The sequence below is a fragment of the Pristiophorus japonicus genome, chromosome 1 (assembly GCF_044704955.1).
Source record: "Pristiophorus japonicus isolate sPriJap1 chromosome 1, sPriJap1.hap1, whole genome shotgun sequence".
Taxonomy (NCBI): domain Eukaryota; kingdom Metazoa; phylum Chordata; class Chondrichthyes; family Pristiophoridae; genus Pristiophorus; species Pristiophorus japonicus.
In genome coordinates, this window is record NC_091977.1 from 73,799,886 (window position 1) to 73,810,966 (window position 11,081).

Here is an 11,081-nt window from a genome sequence, read left to right on the forward strand (position 1 = left end):
CCAAAACTGAACACAATATTCCAGGTGAGGCCTCACCAAGGCCCTGTATAATCGCAGTAAGACCTCCCTGCTCCTATACACAAATCCTCTAGCTATGAAGGCTAACATACCATTTGCCTTCTTCACTGCCTGCTGTACCTATATGCCAACTTTCAATGACTGATGAACCATGACACCCAGGTCTCGTTGCACCTCCCCTTTTCCTAATCTGCCGCCACTCAGATAATATTCTGTCTTCGTGTTTTTGCCCCCAAAGTGGATAACCTCACATTTATCCACATTATACTGCATCTGCCATGCGTTTGCCCACTCACCTAACCTGTCCAAATCACCCTGCAGCCTCCGAGCATCCCCCTCACAGCTCACACCGCCACCCAGTTTAGTGTCATCTGCAAACTTGGAGATATTCCTTCATCTAAATCGTTAATGTATATTGCCAAGAGTTGGGGTCCCAGCACTGAGCCCTGCGGCACCCCACAGGTTATTGCCTGCCATTCTGAAAAGGACCTGTTCATCCCGACTCTCTGCTTCCTGTCTGCCAACCAGTTGTCTATCCACTTCAGTAGATTACCCCCAATATCATGTGCTTTCATTTTGCACACCAATCTTTTGTGTGGGACCTTGTCAAAAGTCTTTTAAAAGTCCAAATACACCACACCGACTGGTTCTCCCTTGTCCACTCTACTAGTTGAATCCTCAAAAAATTACAGAAGATTTGTCAAGCATGATTTCCCCTTCATAAATCCATGCTGACTTGGACTGATCCTGTCACTTTCCAAACGCGCTGCTATTTCGTCCTCAGTAATTGATTCCAACATTTTCCCCACTACTGATGTCAGGCTAACCGATCTATAATTACCCGCTTTCTCTCTCCCTCCCTTTTTTAAAAAGTGGTGTTACATTAGGTACCCTCCAGTCCATTGGAACTGATCCAGAGTAGATAGATTGTTGGAAAATGATCACCAATGCATCCACTATTTCTTGGGCTACTTCCTTAAGTAATCCGGGATGCAGACTATCAGGCTCTGGGGATTTATCGGCCTTCAATCCCATCAATTTCCCTAACACAATTTCTTGCCTAATAAGGATATCCTTCAGTTCCTCCTTCTCACTAGACCCTCGGTCCCCTAGTACTTCCGGAAGGTTATTTGTGTCTTCCTTAGTGAAGACAGAAACAAAGTATTTGTTCAATTGGTCTGCCATTTCTTTGTTCCCTATTATAAATTCACCTGAGTCTGACTGCAAGGGACCTAATTTGTCTTCACTAGTCTTTTTCTCTTCACATATCTATAGAAGCTTTTGCAGTCAGTTTTTATGTTCCCGGCAAGCTTCTTCCCATACTCTATTTTCCCCCTCTTAATTAAACCCTTTGTCCTCCTTTGCTGAATTCTAAATTTATCCCAGTCCTCAGGTTTGTTGCTTTTTCTGGCCAATTTATAAGTCTCTTCCTTGGATTTAACACTATCCTTAATTTCCCTTGTTAGCCATAGTTGAGCCACCTTCCCCATTTTATTTTTACTCCAGACAGTGATGTATAATTGCTGAAGTTCATCCATGTGATCTTTAAATGTCTGCCATTGCCTATCGACCGTCAAACCTTTAAGTATCATTTGCCAGTCTATTTTAGCTAATTCACGTCTCATACCATTGAAGTTACCTTTCCTTAAGTTCAGGACCTATTTTCTGAATTAACTGTATCACTCTCCATCTTAATAAAGAATTCTACCATATTATGGTCACTCTTCCCCAAGGGGCCTCGCACAACAAGATTGCTAATTAACCCTTTCTCATTACACATCGCCCAGTCTAGGATGGCCAGCTCCCAAGTTGGTTCCTCGACATATTGGTCCAGAAAACCATCCCTAATACACTCCAGGAAATCCTCCTCCACCACATTGCTACCAGTTTAGTTAGCCCAATCAATATGTAGATTGAAGTCACCCATGATAACTGCTGTACCTTTATTGCATGCATCCCTAATTTCTTGTTTGATGCTGTCCCCAACCTTACTACTACTGTTTGGTGGTCTGTACACAACTCCCACTAGCGTTTTCTGCCCCTTGGTATTCCGTAGCTCCACCCATACTGATTCCACATCACCCAAGCTAATGTCCTTTCTTACTATTGCATTAATTTCCTCTTTAACCAGCAATGCCATCCCGCCTCTTTTTCCTTTCTGTCTATCCTTCGTAAATGTTGAATGCCCCTGGATGTTGAGTTCCCAGCCTTGGTCACCCTGGTGCCATGTCTCCGTGATGCCAATTACATCATACCCGTTAACTGTAATCTGCGCAGTTAATTTGTCCACCTTATTCCGACTACTCCTCGCATTGAGGCACAGAGCCTTCAGGCTTGTCTGTCTAACACTCTTTGCCCCTTTAGAATTTTGGCGTAATGTGGCCCTTTTTGATTTTTGCCTTAGATTTCTCTGCCATCCACTTTTACTTTTCTTCTTTCTGTCTTTTGCTTCTGCCCCCATTCTACTTCCCTCTGTCTCCCTGCATAGGTTCCCATCCCTCTGCCATATTAGTTTAACTCCTCCCCAACAGCACTAGCAAACACTCCCCCTAGGACATTGGTTCCGCTCCTGCCCAGGTGCTGACCATCTGGTTTGTACTGGTTCCATCTCCCCAGAACTGGTTCCAATGTCCCAGGAATTTGAAACCCTCCCTTGTGCACCACTCCTCAAGCCACGTTTCATCTGAGCTGTCCTGCGATTCCTACTCTGACTAGCACGTGGCACTGGTAGCAAGGACAAAGGAGTCATGGGCACTTCCACAGTGATCTTCCACGTTTAGTATCCTGAGTTGTGCATCACAGACGATCATTACATTTAATGAATGATACCCCTTCCTGTTGATGTATGTCACAGGTGTATCAATTGGTGCCTTCAATGCAATATGGTTCCATCGATGGTGTCAATACTTTTGGGAAGCCAACAATTTTATAAAAAAGGCAAGGGCCCCCTCTTTTTGCTGCCGAGCAGACAAGTCAAAAGTGTATGAACTCGAGAGGCCCTACGGAATATGGCATCCGTTATCTGGTGAATGCAGGACCTCGCAGCATACTGGCTGATGTTTGAAATGTCACCGGTGCCTGTCTGAAATAACCTTGATGGAAAGAAGTTCAATGCGGTGGTTACCTTCATGGAGACAGACAAGACTGTGTTTGAAGGTCATCCTTTAACATGTCACACAGTCGTCCGATTGCCTCTTTGCTGAAACACAACCTCCTCACACATAATTCCTCCAACATCATTTCAAAAGATAGCGGGGCCGAAATTAAGGGTCTCAAAAGAGACCTGTTAATGCCCATATGCGGCGGCCATTCTTAAAAATTGAATGGCTGCTGCTTTGGGGTCAACTTGCCAACTCAACCTAAATTCAGGTCGGGATTTCTCAGACTAGACCTGATACCGCCCGACTCTGATGACCACTGAAAGCGAGTCATCGGGGGTTGCACCACCAATTTTACTAAACAAAAATACTTCCGATATTCAGCTCCACCTCTGTCGATCCCCACCATTTAGTGCCCCCAACAGGTTCTTCTGTCAGTGCACCCTCTGCAGAATGAGTGCGACCCGGCAGCGCAGAGTCTCTTAAAGGGGAGGGCCCACTGCCATGGCGGCAATGTAAAAATTTTTGGTGGTCGACTTTCCGATTGGCCAGCAAAATACTACTCCCGGGTTCGGTCGGGCCGCCAATGGGCAGCCTTGCGGCCCCTCTTGGATGCCAGGCCGCTGGCCCGGTCAAAACCCTCTCTGGTGGCCCAGTGGCCGAAAATTTGAAATAAAGAATCTCTCCCCTTTAACAAAGGGGAGAGAGCATGGTGATGCACGCGCGCTGTGACATCTCCACTACTCCACTGCTGATTGACTGCCCAAAGGTCAGCCTGGCTTTAAGTCTATGGCCCACGACCATTAGGAGTCATTTCCTGTGGGACTTTGAAAACATTTCAAAGTCCCGAAAATGGCTCTTCCGACTGCATCGGAGCTCCCAGCGGTAAATACCACTCTAAAAATCATAAGTGCGCCGGGCCAGCCTCTCCCTGTACATTGTCTGTGGTGGGATATAGTTCCTTCTGATGAGGCGGCATTCATGGTTCATCAATCTTAGTTTTTCCCTGTGGCATCTCATTCTATGCAGCAGAATCATATAGAGGATCACGAAAAAATCATAAGCAGGCACGTTTCTCCCTCACAGGCTTTCTTTGTAGATAAATGCTGTACACGTAAGAGAAAAGATGAAAAGACTTGTAAAAATCATATTTAAAGTGAGAAGGTAGAAATTTACGTTGGGCGGTGGAGCGAAACGATCGGTATCTGACCGCCACTCATCATCCCCACTTGATAAATATTTTTAAGATTCTTTATAAATTCATACATAAAATTTTTAGGAGCAAAAAAAATTAACATTGAAAACATTTAAAGAGCAGTAACTATGAGAAAAATCATTTTGAAACAGTAATTTTCAGGTTAAAAACAAATGCAATCAAATTGAACACACAGCTGAAGTTACTCTTCAAATTAACTGCACTGCTAGGAATAAGATACAAAATTAATGAAATATCTGTAAAATGTTGTTGTTAAAGGCTTAAATTAGACTTTCAAAAACTATTTTCTCAAATTTAAAAGTTATAAAAACTTCCTGTTCAAAACATCCCCTACTTCTTTTTGCTTCCCCCTGCCGCTGTTCTCGATAAAATTCAGGCTGTACGCGTGCTTCTATGTGCAGCAGAACTTTTGTGGGTAGTTTCTGGCGAGTAGATGGGCAAGCTGCCCAATCACACGCGAGAACTGCACCTTCTCCAGCGCATACAGAGCATGTGTCATCTTCTACTTTCACAGATCACAAAGGCCCAGTTTTCGGCACACGTCGTACAGACCAGGAGAGGCCGGAATTTTAGGCCCATTCTCTCTGTATCCACTATTATCAAAACCTTTCATAACTTTAAAGATCTCTATGAGATAACCCCTCAAGCCTCCTTTTTCAAAAAAGAGACCCAGGGGCCGAAATAGCTCTTTTCAAAAACATAGAAACATAGAAAATAGGTGCAGGAGTAGACCATTCGGCCCTTCGAGTCTGCACCGCCATTTAATATGATCATGGCTGATCATGCAACTTAAGTACCCCATTCCTGCTTTCTCTCCATACCTCTTGATCCCTTTAGCAGTAAGGGCTACATCTAACTCCCTTTTGAATATATCTAACGAACTGGCCTCAGCAATTCTCTGTGGTAGAGAATTCCACAGGTTCACAATTCTCTGAGTGAAGAAGTTTCTCATCATCGCGGTCCTAAATGGCTTCCCCTTATCCTTAGATTGTGACCCTTGGTTCTGGACTTCCCCAACATCGGGAACATTCTTCCTGCATCTAACCTGTCCAATCCCATCAGAATTTTATACGCTTCTATGAGATCCCCTCTCATTCTACTAAATTCCAGTGAATATAAGCCTAGTCGATCCAGTCTTTCTTCATATGTCTGTCCTGCCATCCTGGGAATCAGTCTGGTGAACCTTCGCTGCACTCCCTCAATAGCAAGAATGTCCTTCCTCAGATTAGGAGACCAAAACTGTACACAATATTCAAGGTGTGGCCTCACCAAGGCACTATACAACTGCAGTAAGACCTCCCTGCTCCTATACTCACATTCTCTCGCTACGAAGGCCAACATGCCATTTGCCTTCTTCACCGCCTGTTGTACCCGCATGACAACTTTCAATAACTGATGTACCATGACACTCAAGTCTCATTGCATCTCCCGTTTTCCTAAACTGTCACTATTGAGATAATATTCTGCCTCCATGTATTTGCCACCATAGTGGATAACCTCACATTTATCTATATTATATTGCATCTGCCATGCATTTGCCCACTCACCTAACCTGTCCAAGTCACCCTGCAGCCTCTTAGCATCCTCCTCACAGCTCACACTGCCACCCAGCTTAGTGTCATCTGCAAACTTGGAGCTATTACATTAAATTCCTTCGTCCAAATCATTAATGTATATTGTAAATAACTGGGGTCCCAGCACTGAACCTTGCGGTACCCCACTAGTCAGTAGGCCTGCCATTCTGAAAAGGACCCATTTATTCCTACTCTTTGCTCTATGTCTGTGAACCAGTTTTTCTATCCACATCAATACATTACCCCTAATATTATGTGCTTTAATTTTGAACACTAATCTCTTGTGTGGGAACTTGTCAAAAGCCTTTAGAAAGTCTAAATACACCACATCCACTGGTTCTCCCTTGTCCACTCGACGAGTTACATCCTGAAAACATTCTAGAAGATTTGTCAAGCATGATTTCCCTTTCATAAATCCATGCTGACTTGGACCGATCCTGTCTCTGCTTTCCAAATGCGCTGCTGTTATGTCTTTAACAACTGATTCCAACATTTTCCCCACCACCGATGTCAGGCGAACCGGTCTATAATTCCCTGTTTTCTCTCTCCCTCATTTTTTAAAAAGTGGTGTTACATTAGCTACCCCCCAATCCATAGGAACTGATCCAGAGTCTATAGAATGTTGGAAAATGACCACCAATGCATCCACTATTTCTAGGGCCACTTCCTTAAGTACTCTGGGATGCAGACTATCAGACCCTGGGGATTTATCGGCCTTCAATACCATCAATTTCCCTAACACAATTTCCTGACTAATAAGGATTTCCTTCAATTCCTCCTTCTCGCTAGACCCTCGGTCCCCTAGTATTTCCGGAAGGTTATTTGTGTCTTCCTTAGTGAAGACAGAACCAAAGTATTGGTCTGAAATTTCTTTGTTCCCAATTTTAAATTCACCTGATTCTGACTGCAAGGGACCTACATTTGTCTTCACTAATCGTTTTCTCTTCACATATCTACAGAAGCATTTGCAGTCAGTTTTATGTTCCCTGCAAGCTTACTCTCATACTCTATTTTCCCCCTCCTAATTAAACCCTTTGTCCTCTTTTGCGGAATTCTAAATTTCTCCCAGTCCTCAGGTTTTCTGCCTTTTCTGGACAATTTACATGTCTCTTCCTTGGATTTAACACTATCCCTAATTTCCCTTGTAGCCACGGTTGAGCCACCTTCCCCATTTTATTTTTACTCCAGACAGGGATGTACAATTGTTGAAGTTCATCCATGTGATCTTTAAATGTCTGCCATTGCCTATCCACCATCAACACTTTAAGTATCATTCGCCAGTCTATCCTAGCCAATTCACGCCTCATACCATCGAAGTTACCTTTCTTTAAGTTCAGGACCCTAGTCTTTGAATTAACTGTGTCACTCTCCATCTTAATGAAGAATTCTACCATATTATGATCACTCTTCCCCAAAGGGCCTCGCACAACAAGATTGCCAATTAATCCTCTCTCATTACACAAGACCCAGCCTAGGATGGCCTGCTCGCTAATTGGTTCCTCGACATATTGGTCTTAAAAACCATCCCTTATACACTCCAGGAAATCCTCCTCCATTGTATTGCTACCAGTTTGGTTAGCCCAATCTATATGTAGATTGAAGTCACCCATGATAACTGCTGTACCTTTATTGCACGCATCGCTAATTTCCTGTTTGATGCCATCTCCAACCTCACTACCACTGTTTGGTGGTCTGTACACAACTCCCACTAGTGTTTTCTGCCCTTTGGTGTTCTGCAGCTCTACCCATACAGATTCCACATCATCCAAGCTAATGTCCTTCCGCTAACGGGGCGCTAATGTACTTTCACCCGGTGCAGGTGGCGAAATTGTCCCCGAAATGGCAATGACGATACCAGGTTTGTGCCGTGCCCCTTAATTTTCACCCCGGGTGCCGGCGCACATGTGATGATGTCATTGCCATGCGCGGCGATCCCTTATTGCACCGTTACTGCCCCCAACAATTTTTTTTTTAAAGAGGCCAATTCCGGGAGATTGTAGCTGCCCGTCTTGCCTGGCACTACATTTCCGGATTATTCGAATTGCACGCCCCAATACCGTGCGCGGGGTAATTTTGGCCCCCCAGCCTGTTCATCATTTTCTGATATGTATACCCTCACATTTCTGGTATCATCCTTGTAAATATTCTCTGGACCCTCTCCAGTGTCTATCTTTTTTATAATATGGCGACCAGAACTGCACTAAACAAAAATACTTCCAATATTCAGCTCCATCTGTCAATCCCCGCCATGCAGTGCCCCCAACAGGTTGTTCTGTCAGTGCACCCTCTGCAGAATGAGTGAGACCCCCACAGCGGGCATCCCTTAAAGGGGAGAGCCCACAGCTGTGGCCGCAATGTAGACATCTTTAAGTGTGGTTTAACCAAGATTCGATACGTTTAGCATAACTTCCTTTCTTCTCAATTCTATACATCAAGAAATAAACCCTAGCACTTGTTTTTGTTTTTACGACCTTACTAAACTGTGTCACAACTTTTAGTGATTTGCGTATTTGTACTCCCAAGATCCCTTTGTTCCTTTACCCCACCTAGACTCGCACCCGACAAATAATAAGTGAACTCCCTGTTCTTCCTTCCGAAATGTAATACTTCAGTTATCTGTGTTGAACTTCATTTGCCAATTATATGCTCATTATGCAGGTTTATTAATGTCCTCCTGCAATTTGTTGCAGTCCTACAACAACAACAACTTAGAAACATAGAAGAAACATAGAAATTTATAGTGCAGAAGAGGCCATTTTGGTCCATCGTGTCCACGCCAGCCGACAAAGAGCCGCACGGCCCTTGGTCAGCAGCCCTGAAGGTTACATATAAACCTATAAACAATGACAGAAAGGCAAAAATCACCCAGCCCAACCAGTCCGCCGCACACAACTGCGACACCCCTTATACTGAAACATTCTACACTCTACCCCAACTGGAGCCATGTGATCTCCAGAGAGAGGCAAAAACAAGATTAAAAACCCAGAAAAAATCTGGGAAATTTCCTCTCCGACCCATCCAGGTGATCGAAACTAGTCCAGGAGATCACCCTGGCCGTATTCTATTCCCTGCAGTACTTATCATTATATCTGCGCTGTCCAACAAAAGGTCATCCACTCTAATCCCAATTACCAGCTCTAGGTCCGTAACCTTGCAGGTTACGGCACTTTATTTATACGGAACTTGTATTTATATGATGCCTTTAACGTAGTGACATGTCCCAAGGTGCTTCACAGGAGTATTATGAGATAAAACAATTTGACACCGAGCTGGATAAGTAGAAATTAGTGCAAGTGACCAAAAGCTTGGTCAAAGATATATGTTTTAAGGAGCGTCTTGAAGGAGGAAAGAGAGGTAGAGAGGTGGAGAGGTTTAGGCAGGGAGTTCCAGAGCTTGGGGCCTAGGCAACAGAAGGCACGGCCACCAATGATTGAGTGATTGTCATCAGGGATGCTCAAGAGGGCAGAATTGGAGGAGCGCAGACATCTCGGGGGGTTGTGGGGCTGGAGGAGATGACAGCGCTAGGGAGGGGCGAGGCCTTGGAGGGATTTGAAAATAAGGATGAGAATTTTGAAATCGAGTCATTGCTTAACCGGATGCCAATGTCGGTCAGCGAGCACAGTGGTGATGGATGAGCGGGACTTGGTGCGAGATAGGACATGGGGCAGCTGAGTTTTGGATCACCTCTAGTTTACGTAGGGTAGAATGTGGGAGGCCAGCCAGGTGTGCATTAGAATAGTCAAGTCTAGAGGTAACAAAGACATGGATGAGGGCTTCAGTAGCGGATGGGCTGAGGCAAAGCTGGAGACGGGCGATGTTACGGAGGTGGAAATAGGCGGTCTTAGTTATGCTGCAGATATGTGGTCGTAAGCTCACTTCAGGGACAAATATGACACCAAGTTTGTGAACAGACTGGTTCAGCCTCGGATAGAAGTTGGGAAGAGGGATGGAGTCAGTGACTAGGGAACCGAGTCTGTGGCAGGGACTGAAAATGATGGCGTTGGTCTTCCCAATATTCAATTGGAGAAAATTTCTAGTACTGACTAACCTCCCTCCCCACCACACCCGCCCCGCCCGCCACCCCAATTTAGTGTCAAGCGTAAATTTAGAAATTGTGTTTTTGATTCTCAGGTCTAAATAGTTAATATAAATTGTGAACAACAGTGGTCCCAACACTGATCCTTGTGGAACACCACTTCCCACCTTCTGCCACCTTTTATCCCTACTCTCTGCTTTCTGTCTTGATGCCAGCTAGCTATTCGTTCTGCTACTTTTCCTCTGACTCCACATTCTCTGACCTTGTTTATCAGCCTATTATGGGGTACCTTATCGAAGGCCTTTTGAAAATCTAGATAAATTACATCTACTGCATTACCATTGTCTACTCTCTCTGTTACCTCCTCAAAAAATTCAATGAGGTTGGTCAAGGAACACTATCCCTTTTGTAATACATGCTGACTATTCATTATTATATTTTTGGTTTCTAGATGTTCCTCGAGATTCCATTATTTTTCCTACCACCGATGTTAAGCTGAATGGTCTATAATTCCCTGGACAGATTAGAAACATAGAATGGGTTACAGCACAGAAGAAGGTCGTTCAGCCTGTTGAGCCCATGCTGACTTTCAGCTAGTCCCACTCCCCTGCCCTGTCCCCGTAGCCCTGCAATTTCTTTCCTTCAGATACTTATCTAACTCGCTTTTGAAAGATAAAATTGAGTTTGCTTCCACCACCCGTTCAGGCAATGCATTCCAGAACCCAACCACTTGCTGTGTAAAAAAGATTTTTCTTACATTGCCTTTGGTTCTTTTGCCAATCACCTTAAATCTGTGTGCTCTGGTTCTCAACCCTTCTGCCAATGGGAACAGTTTCTCTCCATCTACTTTGTCCATCTCAAGATTTTGAATACCTATCAAATCTCCTCTCAAATCTTCTCTGCACCAAGGAGAACAATTCCAGCTTCTCCAGTCTATCAACGTAACTGAAGTCCCTCATTCCTGGAATCATTCTCATAAATTTTTTCTGCACCTTCTCTAAGGCCTTCACATCCTTCCTAAAATGTGATGCCCATTATTGGTTCTATCTCCCTTCATAAATATAAGTATTATGTTAGCTATCTGCCAGTTCTCTGGCACTGCACCTTTTTCTACTGAATTATTAAATACGTGCAGTAAT